The sequence below is a fragment of the Odontesthes bonariensis genome, chromosome 2, assembly GCF_027942865.1.
Source record: "Odontesthes bonariensis isolate fOdoBon6 chromosome 2, fOdoBon6.hap1, whole genome shotgun sequence".
NCBI classification, from domain to species: domain Eukaryota; kingdom Metazoa; phylum Chordata; class Actinopteri; order Atheriniformes; family Atherinopsidae; genus Odontesthes; species Odontesthes bonariensis.
Genome location: NC_134507.1, coordinates 18,187,403 through 18,208,117, shown reverse-complemented (window position 1 = coordinate 18,208,117; position 20,715 = coordinate 18,187,403). Strand labels below are relative to the sequence as shown.

Genomic DNA, 20,715 nt, shown 5'->3' with positions numbered 1-20,715 from the left:
AGATAATGCATTTCAAGAGCTTTTTGTTTATTAAAGGGGCACTTCACCCATTTTGCCCAGGCAGATCAGTGCACTTATCACTGAGAGTCCTCTGTCGATCCAATGGGAGCTTTTTATAAAAGTACTCCACCAAATTAGCACAGATAGACAGCTGGGGCCCACACAGTTATCCCAGTAGTGACTAACGTAGTCTCACACAGTTTGCTTCCAGCTCTTTCTAACCCCTGCTCTTTTTTTTTTTTTTTACATTTTTAAAGTCAAGTGAGAGTTCAGACCCCTGCAATTATTGCAGTCGCACCTCTTTAGGCAGTTTATCAGATTTCACACAATTCCGTCCAAGCCACAAAAAGTTTCATTAACCTTTTTCACATACTCTCCAAGGTATGCCCAGCCTTTTGTGTAGAATTGCGGAAGTTTCCCCTTAAAAGCTACATTACAAACTGGAGAATTGTGGTTTGACAGATAAGAGTATTAACCAGGAAGTAAGGTTTCTGTTTTTTTGACTGTTTTGCGCTGATGTGGAGAAAATACTGCACGAGTTGTGATTAAAAAAAATAAAAGAACGATAAAAAATTCCCCTTCCCCGAAACATTTAACGGATGTTCCTGGAAGCTGAACCATTCATGTGTTATGACCTTATTCTTCAGCTGAAACAGCCGACCAGTTTGGTCAAACTAGCCTTCGCTCCCTTTTATTTTAAGACACATGTTCAAAGCATAACTATATCTCACCCTTTAAGTGAATGTGTCCTCAACTTTAATAATTCATTAAGAAGGTGGACCCAAATGCAGACAGCAGGCAGGAGCAAGGCAGATGTAGTACTAAAAATATTTTGATTAGAATAAAACAAATATTCTGCCGAAGCAGCATAAATGTACAACAATAGAAGCAAAATTACAAGAACGAAACTAAAGAGAAAATCAACAATTTATCAGCATTGACCTACTAGGCTACAGTCACAAGTTTGTTGTTTTATTTTTAGCCTGTGGATTATCCGCATCAAACAAATGCTCTAGAGCATATGTGTCAAACTCAAGGCCCGCGGGCCAAATGTGGCCCGCCACGTCATTTTATGTGGCCCACGAGAGCTTAAAAGGTATGATTGAAGTCAAATACGTGCAGTGACCAAAAACTACATTTCCCACAATGCATGCCGATTGTGTTACGCGCAAAGTGACGGCATCCCGCCACTGGACTGCAATGTTTCCGAATCGATGCGATTTTTCCCAACAAGTGGAATTGAGAAATACAAATGATGATCCCAAAATGTCCAGGAAGAGAATAATTTTTCTTTTTCAAGAAAGATCAGAAGGCGAATACGTGTGTGTGCTTCAAGGAGAAAAAAACTATATGTCTTTTGTGTTATGAGGCGGTGGCGGTTGTCAAAGAGTACGATCTACGTCCGCATTCTGAGACCAAACACGGAGCTGAGTGTGCCAACATTAGGCCTCAAGAAAAACGACAAACTGCCCCGAGAATTAAAAGGCAAACTGCGATCGAATGTGTTCACGAAAGCCACAACCGAAAACAATGCGGCAGTAAAAGCTAGCTTTGTTTGATATTTCAAGTTTTGAACAAAGTAAATGTCATAACTTGTGTTTGACGTTATTTTTCTTTATTCACTTGGATAGTTTGATTGTTGATTGATGGAGTGATGTGGCTTTCATAACCTGACAAATGAAATGTATTTATGATAAAATAACAGAGCAACAAGCAAACATATTGTTTTTTTTACATCTATGCAAATATATATGCAATATTTGTAACTTGAATAAGTCATAAATTAAGAGTTATTTAACATTAAGGAGTAGTTACATTTATAAGTTACATCTGGCCCTTTGAGGGCAACGATTATGCTGATGTGGCCCTCGGTGAAAATGAGTTTGACACCCCTGTGCTAATGCAAACAGTTGTTAGCATCCCCCGCAGTGCTGAAAAGGCTTGTTTTCCCCCTGCTGCTCACACTCTGACACTGCAGTTCTCCGGTGTGGGCCAAACAGTCTTCAGGACTTTTCATTTAGTTTCTGTCTAAATTCCTGCTTGAGGTTGAATATTTAACACAAATATATGAATAAATACGAAAACGTTTTTACAGTTGCCTTTTTTTTCCCTTCTTTCTTAGTCATTTTATTTATATAATATTTTATTGCTTTCACTGTTCTTTTATTGTTTTCATTTGTTTTTACTTGTTCTTCTCTTTATTTATTACCTGCTGTAAAGCACTTTGGTACATCGTAAGGATTGTCTGTAAAGGGCTGTATAAATAAAGTACATTTACATTTACATTTACATTTTGCAACCTTCTCAGATTCATCATGTGACCCTTTGGTGACATCTGCTGATGTCGCCAGTCCAAGAAAAAAATTTTGGTTACAAAAAAAAAAAAAAAAAGGTTTAAGTTTCTTAATTTATGGAACTATTTAGTTCTTTATTTAGCACCTTGAACCAGGTGCTGGGCTGGTTCATCTTTAAAATATTGCTGGAGAGTCATCACGGAGCCATCTGTCATTACCTCAGCAGAAATGGGTTGATTGAACCTCCGTCTAGTGCAGTGTTTCCCAATCCTGGTCCAAGCCCTGCCGTTCCAATAAAAAAATTTAAAAAAATAAAACGAGTCAGCTCTTCATCAAACTATTCAGAAGTCTGACCCGTTCCGGCCTCGTTTTGGCGTTGACGAAAGTAGTCCGGCTAGTTGGCCAGTTACCTAAATACTTAGTGCTGTTTCCTAAGTGCACACACCATGAACTTACTTTTCTTCAGAGGTGACACTTTTCATTGCAGGACTTCTTCTGAGTCAGTACAGTGTTGTCCATGGACAGCTGCTTTAACATTTACTGTGTAAACTGCTTTACATAAAGACCCCTAACATCATTCCTTATGGTCAAAACTTATCAGAACCGTAGGTGCAATGTTTCCACAGTAACATTCTTTATGAGTAGAAATGACATCTTAAGATGTCTTTAACTTAGTTTGCACTTGTCGAAACCAAAAAAGTGATCATTCTCAGTGATGATGCTGGATGTGCAGCGCAGATAAACATCTAATCAGCCCTTTAAAATACTCATTTCATATTTATTTTTTTACATTTTGCTGAATATGTTTGTTAAACATATCTGTTGTATTTTATTGTTATTTTTTATTTATGTAAAGCACTTTGGTCAACCCAGGTTTTTATAAGGTGCTATATAAATAAACATGACCTTGACCATGACTTACCTTGACCATGACCTTATTTGTCCTTGGAAGAACTTTTGCCGCCATGCGTGGGGTTATGGATTTTAAATATCCACAAATACATTTTTATTCTTATTGAATAGTCTGGATTCCTGGAACATGCTTCCTCATAGATTTCTCTTTGTTACAAGTTTAATTTCTAAAATCTAAATCTAATCCAGACAACCAGAATGTAATCTGACATATCTGACCAGTAAATACAAACCGTAGATGTATAAAAGTGCAAGAATAACCATAACATGAATAACAAGTAAGAATTATACTGCAGATATTCAAATTTCACATCAGATATCAACAATATTTCAATTTGTTTAAAGAAAATCACCTTTTAACCTTATTTTGATAACAGTAATTGTGTAATTTAGTTTTTTTTTATAATTTATTCTATTTAAACACATAAATCAATGCAATGATGATTAGTGAAGGAACATATCTTCATGTTCTTATCTGAATGACACATTAATGCTGTTAACAGCTGAGAGAACAATGCACTGATGCTTTTAGGCAGTTGTTCAGGATGAAAAGATGCAGATGAACAAAAGTTATATGAATTTGAATCATATTTTATTGATGTTATAATATGATGTATGGAGAAGGTTTTATATTCATTTTCAATTCAATTCAATTCATTTTTATTTATATAGCGCCAAATACAACAAATGTCATCTCAAGGCACTTAGATAATATAGTCCAATTCAAGCCAATTGGAATTCAATTCATTGTAATCATAATTACCTCCGCCAAGGAGGTTATGTGATCCCCCGAGTTTGTCTGTTGGTTTGTCTGGATGTCTGGATGTTCGTCTGGATGTCTGTTCGTCTGTTCGCTGCAATCTTGCGACCTGCCACAAGGTGGCTTGGCTTGGTTGTTTCGTTGTCGTTGAGGGAGGGGTAGGAGGGGGTGCGCAGGTGGAAAGCTTACACTAACTGCGCAGGGGGGGAAGGTAAACACAAATGGAAGCCGTCTTTAGGTTGAGTTATACCTCTTTTAACTGCCCTTGCGCTTGGGTCTTGCGCTTGTGTTAATGGCTCGAGACGTTTATGCGTCATTTAGCTTTGCCGGCGCTTGCGTGTGCTGCGTGGCGATTCACCGCCAGGACAGTAGGTGGAGTAGCGGCTTTTTTCAATGACAAGCCTACTATGATGAAAGTAAATTCACCGCCAGGACCTCTTCGAGTGGATTCATGCTTCTACTTCTTGTAAATAGCCGGTATTTTGTCAGATTTTCAACACCTTGGGGGTCTAAACGACTACTTTCTCGTCTGAAAATGTTTCAAATGTTGCGAAAGTTATATATTTACAGAGTTTATAGCTTAAGGGAAATCAGCTTTTCAGGCTGGCTGATTTCGGCTCGGACAGGAGTGAAGTGCACTGTGTGTAAACGCTCTGCATACTGTCAGATCGATGAGTATGCCGTTTTCAAGTAGTAGGCTTGCGTGAAGTTTAGAAAATTGAGGTGACACACGCAAGCACGCAAGGGGGGGCTTGCAACCGCGCAAGGGCTTGCGTTTCTTCTTGCGTCTTGCTTTGCGTCTTGCGTTACCGACTATAAACCGGGCTTTTGCCGTTTCTGAGAAGTCGCATCTGAAAGATAGCATCTTAACTTTGTAAACCTTTTCAATCGGAACACGAGCCAGCTGAATCTATGCACAAGTTTAAGCAGACGCATCGCTTTCTCTCGGACGTGGTGGATTACGACGTTAATCGTTTCAGACCATTCACTACAATATATGGGTGGATAAAAAAAATGCGCTTATAAAACAAAGCTTCATTGGCGGAGGTCTGCACTCTCTGAGTGCATTTCTAGTTATTCATAAAATAATCCAATTCGTTCATATAGAGCCAATTCAAAAACAATTTCCTAGCTAAGGAAACCAACAGATTGCACTGAAAACTTTTTCTTTTTCGGTCCAATCTCCCGTCCTGAGCGTGCCTGAGGCGACTGTGGAGAGAAACGACTCCCTTTTAACAGGAAGAAACCTCTGGCAGAACCAGACTCAGGAAGGGTGGCCATCCGCCTCGACCAGCTGGGGTTTGAGAAGACAGAAAGGGAAGGGGGGGGGGGGGGGTCTTCCTTCTGAGGGCTCACATTGGTCCACGAGTTGTTCTGGAACTGCTGTGTCTTCTGTGGGATGTAAGGCTGCTGATGTTTCACAGTCCTCTGGATGTTGAGAGGCTGGTTCCATTTCAAGGACGATGACGAGTCTTTCTTGGATTTGGTTTTCAGAGGAAACATTTCCTTTGGTCGGCTCTTTGATGTAACTTTCTCCTTTGGTTGGTCAGGGATCTTTTGTGGTTCTGTTTCGGTAACTTCCTCCACTTCTAGATTCAATACTTCTTGTGAAGCCGACTCTTCTACAGTTGGGATCTTTGATGTTATAATATGATGTATGGAGAAGGTTTTATATTCATTTGAGGTTGACAAGCTGTTGACGAGTCTTAAACGCTGCTGTGCCTTTCTTTCTCGATGGTTTTCTCTTTGTTCTGGCGGCTGTGTTTTGGCGTCAGGAATTTCTTTAACTTCTTCCACGCTGAAGGCACCTCTGGTCTTCCTTCTGAGGGCTCACATTGGTCCACGAGTTGTTCTGGAACTGCTGTGTCTTCTGTTGAAACATTTCCTTTGGGCGGCTCTGAGACATCTTTTGACTGTTGGACTAATTCCACTTCGACTTGACTCACCAGTTCTGGCACCGTGTCCGATCCAGCCTGATGAGCCAAGTCTAATGGAACCACTTCCTGTCTGTCTGCAGAGGCCGTTTCTGGTTCTGTTTCCTCTTCCACGGGTGCGGAGATCTTTGGTTCCTGGACATCGATCGGTGATGGAATGTCCTCCGTGTCTTGTTGCTCCTGGATGATTTCAGGCTCGTTGTTCTTTACGATGGTTTTTGGCGTCTTCTTGTTCTTGCGCCGACGCTTCTTTGATGTAACTTTCTCCTTTGGTTGGTCAGGGATCCTTTGTGGTTCTGTTTCGGTAACTTCCTCCACTTCTGAATGGAGTTGTGGGATGATGTACAGCTCTCTTTGTTCTTCTGGCTTGTTGATCACAGATTGAACAACAGCCTTCATGAGATCTGCCACCTTCTTCTCTTGAGTCTTTGTTGCCTCCTCCTGTGATGTTAGTTGGGAGGCCAGATTAATGTTGGCGGCAGTCTGTTCTCTCAGTTGTTCTTTCAGGTTCTCGACCTCTTTCAGAACTGCCTGGTATTCAGTTTCTGCTACTGCTGGTTTTAAAGGTTGACTCAGTTCTGCAATAACTTGGTTGCACTGTTTGAGCTCCTGCTCGCACTTCTGCCGGAGATGATGCTCAAGGGTCAAACAGTTTTCCAGGTTTTTTAGCTTTTCCTCAGTCATAGTTAGCTTATCCTCAGTCATGAAGAGGGCGCTCTCTGCTGCGACTCTTCTGTCTGTCTCTTTTGTCAGAAATAAGTTTTTCTTCTGCAGCTTTGCCTTTAGAATTTCCAGGTTGTTTAGCTTTTCCTCAGTCATGGTTAGCTTTTCCTCAGTCATGGAGAGGGCGCTCTCTGCTGCGACTCTTCTGTCTGTCTCTTTTGTCAGAAATAAGTTTTTCTTCATCAGCTTTTCCTTTAGACTATCCAGGTTGTTTAGCTTTTCCTCGGCCATGGAGAGAGCGCGCTCTGCTGCGACTCTTCTGTCTGTCTCTTTTGTCAGAAATAAGTTTTTCTTCATCAGCTTTTCCTTTAGAAGATCCATCTGATGGTAGAGACAGTTTATCTTGTCATCCTTCTGCTGGTAAGAGTTGTGGGATTTCTCTGATCCGTAATCTCGGTCGGCAGCAGAGGCGTCAGATGGAATCCCCTCGGTTTGGGAAACTGGAGTCTTCCACTTGACGCGACAAACTACGGAGGCCTGGTGATGATCCTGCAGGAGCTGGACCTCCTCGACGTGAGGAGGAACAGCTGGAGCAGGTACCTGGGATGTTTCTTCCACTTCGTCCTTTGATGATTGAGGAGACGGGGAATCCTCGGGGACCTGGGACGGTTGTTTTTCCATCAGGTTGGTGGGTTCCTCATTACTTTCGCTGTTGCCAAAAGTAATGGTAAAGTTGTAGAACTCCTCGGGCAAATCGTCGTCCACCATGTCGCACCACTGAAGTGGAGGAGATGATTTCTTGGTTTGACTCATTTTGCTTGTCTTTAAGTACTTAAAATCAAAAATGACTGTTTAAGATAATAAGTAAGCGTTGTTACTAAGTGCTTGTCAAAATTACTATTGAAGGTAGTAATTAAGTGTTTGTTTTAGGCGATGTGAAAACTGTGCTGTGACTTTCAAAGATGCTTGAAAAACTCGACGTGTTTAAACTGACGAACTGTGAAAACGCAGCGATAAAGTCTTATTTATAAACTTTGGTTTCTCTGATATCTCTGACATCACAATCGCTCTGATCTATTGTTATGTCACATCAGTGATGACATCACGATTTTGTGATGAGTAAAAAAGAGCAACGGCGCTCTGTTCTCAGTCCATCTCAAAATGTTATCGTCCAGGTCGGTTTTAACGTATTAATTGTATGTTATGGTACTCACGACTACTTTCTTCATGCCTCCACTGGAGAATTTGGACCTTATTCTGGGATGATTAGCAGGTTTGAAGGCTTCTGTTCCGTCTCTTCTGGTCTGTGGTTCCAACCACAGATTCTGGATGGAACTGAAGTCCGGATTCCAGAATGTTGATTTGTGTTCTCTGTTAATCTCTGGACGACTTCAACTGAATATTTCCTGCCACTGTCACATTGGAAGGTCCAATTCTGTCAGCTTTTCAGCAGCCAGTATCATGTTTTCCACCAGCAGTGTTTTCCAAGACAGAATAATGTCAGTTTTTTTTTTAAATGTTGCCAAAATAAACTTTTCTTTTTCCACATTTGATATGTTTCACTTGCAATTCAATTCAGTTCAGTTTTATTTATATAACGGCCAAATTACAACAAATGTCATCTCAGGGCACTTCAATGATAAAGTCCAATTCAGGCCAATTGGAGTTCCATTCATTGTCATAATCCAATTCATTCATACAGAGCAATTAAAAAACATTTCCTGGCTAAGGAAACCAACAGATTGCACCGAACTTGCACTATATCTAATTATATATAACTTTTTAATAGTTCTAAGATCATATCTTTGGTTTTATTTGCATTTTACAAAGAGTTTGTGCAACAAGCAGCTCATCACAGACGAAATGTAGAGGGACGTAGCTTCATCTTGCTCTTCGTTCAACATTTTCTCGATACCTGAGTTTGTTGTTGTTGGTGATGAAGAGTGGCTCTATTGGCAATAGTTGGAATGGTTACAGCGCCACCTATCATACATATGACATGCTTTGTGCCTATGATTCCATTCATTCACCGCCATATATCCAAGGAGAATTACCCTTGCTCAAATAAGGAGCAACTCAGTCTTTATGTAATTTAGCCAATAATCTGATCCTTTCAGTGCCATGTAACCCCACTGAATGTTCATGCACGATATTGCTAGTATGGGATGTCATACAGCTTCATGTCAAAAGAGGCAAACTATCCCTTTCAGGTCCACGTTTAAAAAAACAAAACAAAACAAAACAAAAAACTTCCCCTTTAACGGGTACTTCTTCAACGCAGTGGAGTTATTTAGCCACTTACAGGACCTGTTCCCCGCCAGTTAGGCTTGGACTAGCTCACATCTCCCTCTGCCTGTGAGGCGAACTACGGCTGGATCAATACGCCCCTCCTTCAGACGCTAGTTTGATGGTCGTGTGTGTGGAGCTTTTTTTTAAATCTGAAAATAAAAGCATCACTAAATGCGACATAGCGTTCGGGTTCATCTCGACTGGCTCGTTCTGCAGCTCAGCTTCCATAATTTCAAATAAAAATGCAGGCTGTCAGCAGATGCTTTTGTTTTAGTTTCTCACTTTTATTACAACTGAACTCTTGGTTCATTTTCTGTTCATCTCTTCATCCACAGCTCATCACCCACTTCAGTCTGATGCCAAATCGCTTTGTTTAGTAATCGTCCAATCGGCTGCGTGTTCCACCGGTTGAGTTCTCAACGTTGTGTCTTTTGATATAAACCCAAAAATGCAACAATCCACTGTGGGGCAAGAGCAATTTAGCACCTTTTAATGCAAAGTGTTTACCAGTGTGTGGGTATGATGCTCGATCGATAGCACATACTGTTTCTCTTAACATCTTTTAACACCAGACTCCCCGTGCTGCTCTAAGGCTTGTAATTGTTTCTCGGTTACATGGAAAATCAATCCAGCAATGATTGGATCCCCATCCTACGAAAAAATATTTATATTTTGCCTGTCGAGAATAAAGTCGACATGTCGAGAATAAAGTCGAAATGTCGAGAATAAAGTCGAAATGTCGAGAATAAAGTCGACATGTCGAGATTAAAGTCGACATGTCGAGATTAAAGTCGACATGTCGAGAATAAAGTCGAAATGTCGAGAATAAAGTCGACATGTCGAGATTAAAGTCGACATGTCGAGAATAAAGTCGACATGTCGAGAATAAAGTCGACATGTCGAGAATAAAGTCGAAATGTCGAAAATAAAGTCGACATGTCGAGATTAAAGTCGACATGTCGAGATTAAAGTCGACATGTCGAGAATAAAGTCGAAATGTCGAGAATAAAGTCGACGTGTCGAGATTAAAGTCGACATGTCGAGATTAAAGTCGACATGTCGAGAATAAAGTCGACATGTCGAGAATAAAGTCGAAATGTCGAGAATAAAGTCGACATGTCGAGATTAAAGTCGACATGTCGAGAATAAAGTCGAAATGTCGAAAATAAAGTCGACATGTCGAGATTAAAGTCGACATGTCGAGAATAAAGTCGACATGTCGAGAATAAAGTCGACATGTCGAGAATAAAGTCGAAATGTCGAGAATAAAGTCGACATGTCGAGATTAAAGTCGACATGTCGAGATTAAAGTCGACATGTCGAGAATAAAGTCGACATGTCGAGAATAAAGTCGAAATGTCGAGAATAAAGTCGACATGTCGAGATTAAAGTCGACATGTCGAGAATAAAGTCGAAGTGTCGAGAATAAAGTCGACGTGTCGAGATTAAAGTCGACATGTCGAGATTAAAGTCGACATGTCGAGAATAAAGTCGACATGTCGAGAATAAAGTCGACATTTCGAGATTAAAGTCGACATGTCGAGAATAAAGTCGACATGTCGAGAATAAAGTTGACATGTCGAGAATAAAGTCGAAATGTCATGTGGACTTTATTCTCGACAGGCAAAATATTAATATTTTTCCTTATGCCTGGCCCTAATACTCTTCCGTACCATCCTGACCCCTCCCTGCCCATGTCCTCTTATTAAAGTCCCATTATATGCTCTGGGTGACGTATCGGTGTAAGTTGTTTGTCGAGGTTCTTTAGTTTTTATTTTCTTATTGCGTTCGGTGGTACCCAACACCTTACCTTCCCTTCGATCTGAAAAATTTCAAGCTTTTTGGGTTGGATTGAAGGCCTAAATTGGTTGAAAGTTGAATTCTGATTGCATTTAAGGAAAGTTAGCTCTTTTAAAAGGCTAATTTTTTCTACATTGACATGCAGTGTAATGGTGTTTGATGCTTGTGAAATGATAGCATTGTTAATAATGTATGAATCTAATGTTATATACATGGCCACTTTATTTGTTTTAAAGATTGTGTTTGAGCTATAGTGGCCTTCATTGAAAGGTGATGACATGAATCCTTGTTAATGCACTTCAGTGTACCCATCGGTACACTCCCCAGGGTTGCTGCACATGTGTGTTGGTGGGTGATTGGTGGTGATGTGGGACCCAATAGGGCACACATAAGGATTCTCATACCGGTGTGTCTCCTTGATCCCTTCTAACCTTACATGCTGTATTAAACTGATTCATTATAGCTTACATCCATCATTGCCTTTTCACCTTTCTCAATGCAGCCTTCAACCAAAAAACATCAGGTCCTGATGTTTAAGGATCTTTTCAAGTACGCTGCTGTTTTTTTCTCTTAGCGCTTATCAAGGGACTGCAGTTCAGTAGCTAGCCACCCATGCAAGGAGTCAAAGGTGACTCTGACATCAGTGAGACTGCTAGAAAGCTTAGATTGTGTTGCATAAGAGAGGAAGCTAAATTAATCTGCTGAAATCAAACTGAGCCCCAGGGTTTGTCCAGACCAACAATGCTGCCCATGTAATCTAAGGAAGATCCGTTACATCACCACACTTGCCCTACTCATGCAGATATCAATACAGACGTGAGTGATTTTCTTGTGTTTTGTACAGAACAGACTGTGCTGATGTGTGGCACCACACTGAGACACATTAGTCCTTTGAGAGACTGACACATGTGTAAGTCTCAAGCAACAGAATGTGGTATTAGGTACAACCACATTTGCAAGGTTAGTTTTCTAACTTTTCTCAGTTGTTGTTCCAGCATTTGAGTTTTATCAAGTTGTTTAATGTAGAATTTCCCAAGAGCATGTTACAAACAACTTGCAGATGTTTCCAGTTTCATTCCCACACAGCAAAGCACATATAGGAACAGTTTTTATTTCTGCATTCAAAACCAAATGGGAAATCAGAGTAGTCCCTTGGCACAGGCATAAGTGTGCATGTTTATGGGACATACCACCAGAGACCACACAGCATCCTGCATTTGGTACAGGTATAAATGATTTCTTCCAAGTTGGATATGCCCAGAAAGTCAAAGACATCTTTTGATGGATGTAACATGCTGCGCTGAGGGTTTATTTACCAGAGCTAGATGAGTCACTTAATCACTAACAGAGATGCAGTGATCCATGAGACCAGCGTCAGCTAACATCATCTGCAACCTGTCTCTCCCGTCATTAGAGGAGAATCCAAAATGGCTGCCAAAGTGTCAAGAGCCTGTGTATCTCTCGAGTGATTAAGAGAAGAGCGGTGGCATCAATCATTGCTGTACACCCTGTATAAAGCCTGTGGAGAAATCCTCCTGCTTTTTATGCTCACGAGCATAACATGAGAAGCATAACTAAATCTAAAACCTCAAGGGATGGAGGGAATATATTTTCTAAATAGAATTTGCATTTAGTAGACTCTTTTATTGACTCACATTAATTTTAGTGGAAGGCGCTATGTATGGTTGTGTCTTTCATTTGGCTGGTTGAATGCATTGCCGTGATTTTTTTGTAGAGCCATTCATGGTGCTCATTAGCTTTGTGTTTCCGCAGAGTTTGTCTGGAACGACCGAGTCAAAGATCACAGTTCCAAGAATGTATATTTGCTGATAATCTGGCTTTCTCTAAAGAGACATTATGTGGTTATGTGTGAAATTCTATATCTAGTGGATACAATTTTAGAATTTTAGAAAAATCTATTTTCTGGTCCATAATTTCATGATGTTGAAAGTAACTTTATGCACAAGCTTGATCAAAGTAAAAAGAAGATAGGAGCAAGAAGAGAATGTTTTATTAAAAAAAAAGTAAAATATAGAAATTAGTTATCTTCTGTCTTTAAAACGGACATCAAACGGCATCAAAAATTTAAGTAAGAAAGTCAGGTTCCATATTCATGACAGAAAAGCTTAAAGGCCAAGTAACCTCTGAAATGACAGCTGTGAGAGGAAACAGATAAAAGGCTTGGATCAAAAGATATAGGAGGCTGGCTGCTGGGGAAAAAAAGGGTTTAACAAGCAGTGCCTTGTATTTATATATTAGAACTTTTAAGTCAATTCTGAATTGTACTGGAAGATTACTAAAGGATTATTAGCAAAAATACAAGATTAGATCTATCTGTGGTCTCTAGAAACTTACAGTGCTGATGACAAGGTTTTACTCTGCTGGCCGTATTGCCTTAAATGCCCCACAGTTTCACAGAATCACTAACATGGCTGCTGAGGCTCGTGTCAGATGAATCCATGTCAACATTCCATTTGAATTCATCATGCACTCTTATTATCATGTGAAACTCATCTGACTCAAATTGAAACTAAGAATCCTTGCCAGTAAAGGATCAGTTTACCCTTGTCTCATACCTGTTATGTCCACAGATGGAGAGGGTGTGTAAATGATGAGAAGTACAGTACAGGGCAAACATGTTGGGTTGCCTGAAGCTGATTGTGCTACACTTTCCTTTCTTTGTGTCTATTTTAGTCTGTTCGCTCACCGTGTCACGCACTCAAGCTCACTTCCTGCAGATCTCACTTTTTGTTTCACTTGTCAGCATAGTTTCACAGAGTTTGATTTGTGGATTTAAAGGTTTTTTCGCTATAGAAACAGATCCGTGATCAGGTGCAGAGGCCAGATACAGTAAAAAAAAAAGCCTTGGGTCAGAATTGTAACAAAGCTGAAAAATGGCTCTGTTTTATAGTATAACTCTAATCATGTTGAGCGTATTACACCGTGTAGTTGTGGTCTTTGCCTGTTTCTAGGGGGATTCACAAAGGAACTAAACTAAACTTTTTTGTTAATTTTGATTGATGAAGACATGCGACAGGCCCAAGGGGTACGCTTACCATGAAGTACAGCAAATTAATGCTGAAGTAATGCATTTGATTTCTGGTCTGCTGCTTACAGCCAAATCCTCCAAAAACAATAAACTGGAAACTCAGCAAGGTAATAACAATCATAGTCATCTATCGAAACTCTGTTTCGAGCCAAAGACAAACAGCAGACATTAAGAAGGAGAAGCAAAGAGAAATCCTGAATGTCTCCATACTATAAACATTCAGTAATTTCCTTGAGCTGCATTCTTTTTTGACAGAATTAAACTGAAATCATGCATCATACTGCATCCTGTCATGCTTTTCTCTGATTTTCTCTCTTTTCTTCAACCTTTTCCTCTCTGCTTGTTAATAAATCACATGAAAAATGATCTTCTTTGATGAGACTGGACATTTAAACGTGATTGCAGTCACAATGTGATTTTGAAAGACTGTGGACCTTGTCCCAAGTTCTCCTGTTATGGAAATGACTGCAGGCTGTTACTTCTGTTCAGGTCCAGAGGACGACTTAGGGCCATGTTGATACCTTTTTGGGTAAAAATCAAACATCTAGAGATGACTGCGGTAAGGCTGAGTCCATTTCTAAGAGGATACATTGTCCTTTTTGCTGATACATCTTACCCAACATGTTTGATGTTCCCAGTATATTCCCAAGCAGAGCATTAATATGATTTATTTCTGAGAAAATTCTAACCATCTCTCTATTTGAAGTACCTCTACATTACCTTAAGAAAAGTTACTCTAAAGTGTTATTACAAAGTCACAACTCTCTTCGTCAATAACGCAGGATTTCAATTTCCCTGTAATGTTTTAGGATTATTAATTGCTGGTAGTAGTTTTGTCTGTCTTATGCAGCTGAACACTTGCAATTACAGCTTGAGAACACAGACATGAAGATAAGGCAAATTAGTCTTTTTTTTGTTGTGAAAAGACACATCTCTTTATCTTTATATAAAGTCATTTTATTGGTGTAAATGTAAGTACAACATAGAGGCAGAACTTCAGCTTTGAGCCTGAGAAGGGCTGTGGACATTCATGCATGCCATGAAAATCTAAATCTGAAATACTTTGGCTATAATTAGCAGAGGAAAAAAAAAAAGTGAATGTAACCATGGTAACAGTGTCTAAGTCTTGCTGTTGTGTGAAATCATGGGAAAAAAGATATTGTAGGTATTTGCAACCGTTGAAGGATACAATGTACTAATCCTGTGATAAAGCAATCAACCCACAATGTAGTTATTCAGTGTTTCACAAAAATAGCCCCACAAGGTGATGGAGTCAACACCATTTTTTTCTTGTGGTGTTTCTTTTCAACAAATTTTTCATGGAATACATGTTCTAACCACTACCAACAGCTACAGTGAGAAACAGTCTTTTTTATTCTTTATTTCCTGTAATTTTACCCTTTTTATTACTGTATTTATCACGTGTGAATCCTTGCTTTTTCTCGATGTGTTTCCCCAGTACCTAATTACCCTTCATTGTATAAGTTGTCTGTGGCTGTGTTCAGACTGTCATTCGTTTATCACTATGTTGTGATTGGTCACTCAATCACTAAACAGTGCTTACTGTATAGAAGACTCTCTACAAGATTGCATTTTGCATTTCAGACACTGCTTGAATGCAGCAGTGCATCATATATTCACAGTTACGTTGCGTATAAAGAGATGCTGGCAGGATAGGAAAACACACGAAGTGATGAACATCACAAGCACATCACAACAATTGCAATGCATCCACCTGCACAAGCATGTACTGCAGCTGTATGATATTCTTCAATATACTAAATATGAATTTATATTGCCCACAAAAGCAAAATAACTGTTAATAAAGGGGAAATTGTAGCTTATGTTCAAGTAGTTCAAAAGTGAGCTACATTACAACGTATCCCTAACGCATTAATCATTTAGACGAAACAAAGATCATGTTCATGTTTTCCCAATAATTTTGCGAGGTCTGAGGAGTATTATTGTGATCAGGCACTCTTTAACAGAGGAGAAAATTATTATAATGAGCCATGGGCATCAGAACTACCATTCTTCTGACTTAATGGCTCCTGGGCCCTGGCCACAATGCATGAAGATTTGAGTTAACTGATGTCAGTTCACAGATGCAAGACACGACTTTTGGCGTACAAAAATGTGAGGGATTCGTAGTGCGCTGGAGAGCGATTGAAACATTTCAGTTGAAATCTTGAAATGACTGACTCACAATATGTTGGACTATATAGTGAACAAGTGGACAATTCAAACAGCCTGTGTTTTTCCTCAGCTTTGATCAGGTTGTGTCTGTCTGCAAACCAGTTTGTGACTGTTCTCACTTATTCCCAGAGTCTACGTTTGCTCTGTGTACATGTATCTCTGTTTGGCTTTGGATTTGGATGATTCCCTGATTATCATTTTTTCTCAGGCTTTATTTGGATTGGCCTGTTAGTTTAGCGAGTCTCATATGCTCTTTGTTGTTTCTTTACAAACCTAAGTTTTATTTAAGTATGTTATTATTATTTCAACCTGTTTGCCTGAGTCTTGGATTTGGTTCCTCCTCTGAACTCACATGAGACCCCGTGGAAAGTAAACTTTCTTCAAAGTTATTGCGGTATTTGTTGCTTTTGATGTCCAGTGCTCCAACATGTCTGCAGCATATCAGTGTTTCAACATTAGGCCAGTTTTAAAGAATAAATAAATGTCTCTAGTTCCCATATAGAATTTTCCCTTTGATGTCAAAATGTTCATTTATTGGACGGTGATTAAAAGACTGTGTTGTCAGTTGGAGAAGAAAATGTCAGTTGGAAAAATTTCATTGTGCGTGTGAGGACCTTTGGTTTCAAGCCAACATGCAAAGTGCACTAGCAGTTGCAGGAGATTGACTTAATCACAGTTATGGTGAGCCTGAAGAGCTGTAAAAGTTTAATAGATGGAGCCTGGAGTCAAAACAGAAACAGACAGGCTCAATCTTCACATAGTCAGTCCACAGCCTTAATAAGACAGACTAACAGATAAGTATCTTAGTAGGAAGTGTGCTTGTGGATTTCATTAGGGCCAGATTTGCTTCTTCTCTGGAGTTATCACTCCAGGTAAGTGTGTTATGAGTTTAGGCCAACAGTCAGACACAACTTCGAACACTGAGCCATTTTAAAGCATTTTTCCCCTGATTTAACTGAATAAAACAGATTCTGTCAGGCAGTTGGATTCAATGAAATGAAATGCCTGGGATGAGATAAGGTATTAGAGGACCGTCCTTTGACCTTACATCTGCCAGCATGTACACATCAGGAAGAGTCTGTCTATCTATGAGTTCTGTTTCTGGTAATCTTAAGGCTTGGAATTTATTTGATTTGTGGAATCAAAATAAAAGTGGCTGGACAGGCTGTTGTGTCTCAGCTGGGATTTAATCGACCCAGATGGAATCGAACAGATTTGCAGGAAATCAAAATATTAAAAAGTCCTAATGGAGCCTGTCAGGTTTGGATCCTGGGATGGGCTGTAAGGGGGGAAGCCTTCGGAGAGGAGGCTAATCACTTTCAGATGGACAGAGTCTATTCCCAGTGAAGAGGAGAATGTGCTCTTTTCTCTGTGTGTAAGTGTGCAAATGTGTCCATGTGTGAAGTTTTTACCAAAACACCGACATGAATCTATAATTTGAGAAATATGTTTCAAATTGAGATCAGATTTAGACACTCCATCAACCAGTGGGCACATGTGCACTGCGTGAAAGCTCATGTAGAGACACTAAAGTTAGAAGGCGGGTTGGCCAAGAAGAAACCGTGCCCTCAAAGAGTTGAGCATCACTTTCTTGCTGACATTTACCACATTCACGTGTTCCCTTTTCTAACCATATTCATAAATCCGGAAATATGTGGCATGAAACCAGAAACTTGACGAGTCAGACACGCCACATGGATCTTGTCGCATGGCATCTAACATACTCAAACCGTTCATCTTCTTGTCATATCATGCCATAGCCTCCTTTTGGCCTATTTGCTTCACATTCATATACATTATTCTGGAGCTCATTCTTATTTTTTTATTATTACTGTTTAATAATAATTTTTGGACAGATACATAACCCCCAGAGCTGCCTTTCTCATGACAGATGACTTCACTCACTCTTAGCAGACACAACCCTAGGCAGTCCCTTTTCTTATCGATACTAATAGCAAATCCCCAGACATACACATACAGTATGCACGTTCTCACAATCCTTGCAGCTGACCTTGTGCAGAGTTTTCAGCACCGTTAAAACCCCCAAATGCCTCTTAATCTAGTTCTGCTGGGGCCAAGGAATAAACGGAAATCCCTTGTCTCTTTGGTACCACGGCATTGTCTGACTGAGAGCTGCTCAGCACCAAAAAAGGCTTTGGCCTCATAAAAAATATTCAGTTTAAAACAACAGTAATACACACAGATCTCTCTAAGATGTGTTTCAAGGAAGGTGCAGCCAGGCTGTATTTTTAGGAAGTGTAATATGATAAACATTTTTTTACTGCACTCATTATTCTTGGCATGTCCTCACTTTAAAAAAGGTTTCCAGCTTTCAGTTGGCGTCCCCGTTTGTCAGTAACACTTTTACTTTCCCGAAACTGGTTTTTCCAGACTAGGTGAAGAGTTCCCGTCTGTAAAGGGTGGAACTTCTTTTGATGGGTAATCTCAAAGCAGGTAGATGGTTATTTATCTCTGTACTTCCTGCAGGTGCATTTTCTGGTATGGATGTGTTCTTTCTTCATTAAAGCCAAGAAATCCCCCAATAATGTCCAGAAAGAGTCTGATTACAGCCTTTCTTTCACAGCTATAATGGTAATATAAAGAGCTAAAGCCAATGGGTCAGGCTTTTATCTTGCAGTGTCAGTCTGGTATCTTTAATTAGACTGAGTAGCTGGAGCTGTTTAAAGACCACTTTATGTTAGTTGGGCAATTTCAGCCATGCACTTAATTACAATAGTATTGTTTTAATTCCTGAAAAAAGTGACTCAGACCTGCTGTTCAGGTTTCAAGGACATGAACGTCAAAAATTCTAAGTAGAAAATTATTCCCATCATGTTCAGTAAATGCAGTTTAAAAAAAATAAAAATACTGGAGCGTTGCCAAATGTCAAAAAGTGTGTGATGTTCAGCAGCGATGAATTACCACAGGAACCATACTTTTTTACATACGGAGATCAAAAACTGTGACTGCATCTGTGAGTATGTGGCATTGAGTGACATTTTAATTGGAGAGCAATTACAGTTGGCTTTTTATCAAATGCAGTAACAAAGAGTGTTGACATGTGGCTATAAAAAGATTGTATGTTGTTCATTATTCGTGAGTGCAGAAATATACAGACAGATGAGGGGTCAACTTTTACTCTGGGGGTTCGGTGAACTTAAAGGCATACTAAGCAGAATATTCCTGTAAAAAAAAAAAGTATATACACTATTCCCCTTACAGCCTGTTTACACTGCTTCAGTTCTTCTCGAAAACAGAGCTTTGAAGTGTCAGAAGCCTTAACAGCAAGAATAGAAATGATCCCTTGTATCCCAAAGTCAGCTAACATTAACTTGAAGATGATAAGGCTGCTAATAATAAGAGCCGGTTGTAGCTGTTTGTGCACACACACTCTTGACGAGGAAGTAATTAAGTTCAAGCAGTTTTATCAGCTGCTGGCTGGAGACGTGGTGTCTTTGTGTGATAAAGAGGAGCTGGTGAGGTATGCCATTTCTCTCAAGTGTCGACCCAATGCTATTTACCATCAAATCTTCCCCTGACGCACTTTTATTCCCCATCTACTTCACATAGGGGAAGCCCAAAGCAGGCCAAGACTGAGAGCCTTCATGTCACTCATCCCTCAGCCTCCCCCTCCCCACTCTTCTCAGATGTCCAATCAGGCTAATTTTAGCTTGTTTTAAATTTGGCAGCGAGTGCCTAAGCGTGCCACGATGTCGATCTGTTTGTACTGACTGTGTGTATGGAAAGCACATTCTCTTTTGTTTTCTCTTTGGCACTGATCTTCCCATGTGGCTCCTATTTTACAGTAAGGGGGATTAGCAAAGGAAGGCCGATTTGTAAGAGGGCTACACAGCATGAAGAAGCATGTGAGGCACTTTTTAGAATGCCTTTCCTTTTCAACAGTTGGAAAAAAGCTGACTTTAGCATACGGACACATAGCTGAAAATCTTAACATTGCACAGAGGTACATGAAGTCACTGCTGCTGAGACAGTTTGTTATGTAAACACCTAGGAATTGTGGCAGCTCTCTTCAGCTATTTGAAACTCACAGTGCTGTGTATATATACACAGTGTACACAGTTTTAGCCCTTGACAAAGGCTGAATGTAAACTGGCCTTATTCAAGGGTGGCCTTTTAAGAAATACAATCTAATCTTAGGGAATAGTAATAACATAATACTACTACTGATTAGAAAAGGAAAACGCGGCTCATTATAACAGGACCTTGAGGTAAAAAATAAGAAGTGGGCTCAAGCAGAATATTTTATATATATATATTTCTGTGTTACATAAAGCCATTATGTCTTTTTTTCATTGTGTTGTAGACACTGGCCTGCAGCTACAGTGAGCCCTCACTTAAAGTCCTGATATGTTTCAAAGAACGTAGACATTGAGGCATTTGTTCGTCTTGTTAGACTGCAATTCTTAGCACAGAGAGTTCCTCATAATGAATGCTATAAAGCAGAGAAGCCGGAAGCCACCTCTTGTTTACAGTGGCAGGTTTGATGAATGAGCAGTGTACAGAGGGAGAATATAAAATAAAGTGGTTTATTACATTGGAATATGCAGAATACTAAACTGTAACATAAATTAAATGTAGTCCTCTAGACTCTTTTTCCCACATCACATCACAAAATAAAATTCATATTTTATGAAGCTGTGTTTGCCAAAATTCAAATTAGGCTACGGAGTTGTCCAAATGAAATTCTAGAACAAATAAAGGCGGTGTGTGATGATTCAGATTAAAATGTTCACAAAACAGCACAAACAAATGATTAGATAACACTGCTTTGTGTGTGTGTGTGTGTGTGTGTTTTTC

General features: G+C 39.7%; 1 protein-coding gene across 1 annotated transcript in view; it reads left to right on the top strand.

Annotated features, from left to right (window-relative positions):
• LOC142395109 (E3 ubiquitin-protein ligase NEURL1-like) overlaps nucleotides 1-20,715 on the top strand; it is a 43,186-nt gene that overhangs the window by 8,470 nt on the left and 14,001 nt on the right. The window lies entirely within an intron of this gene.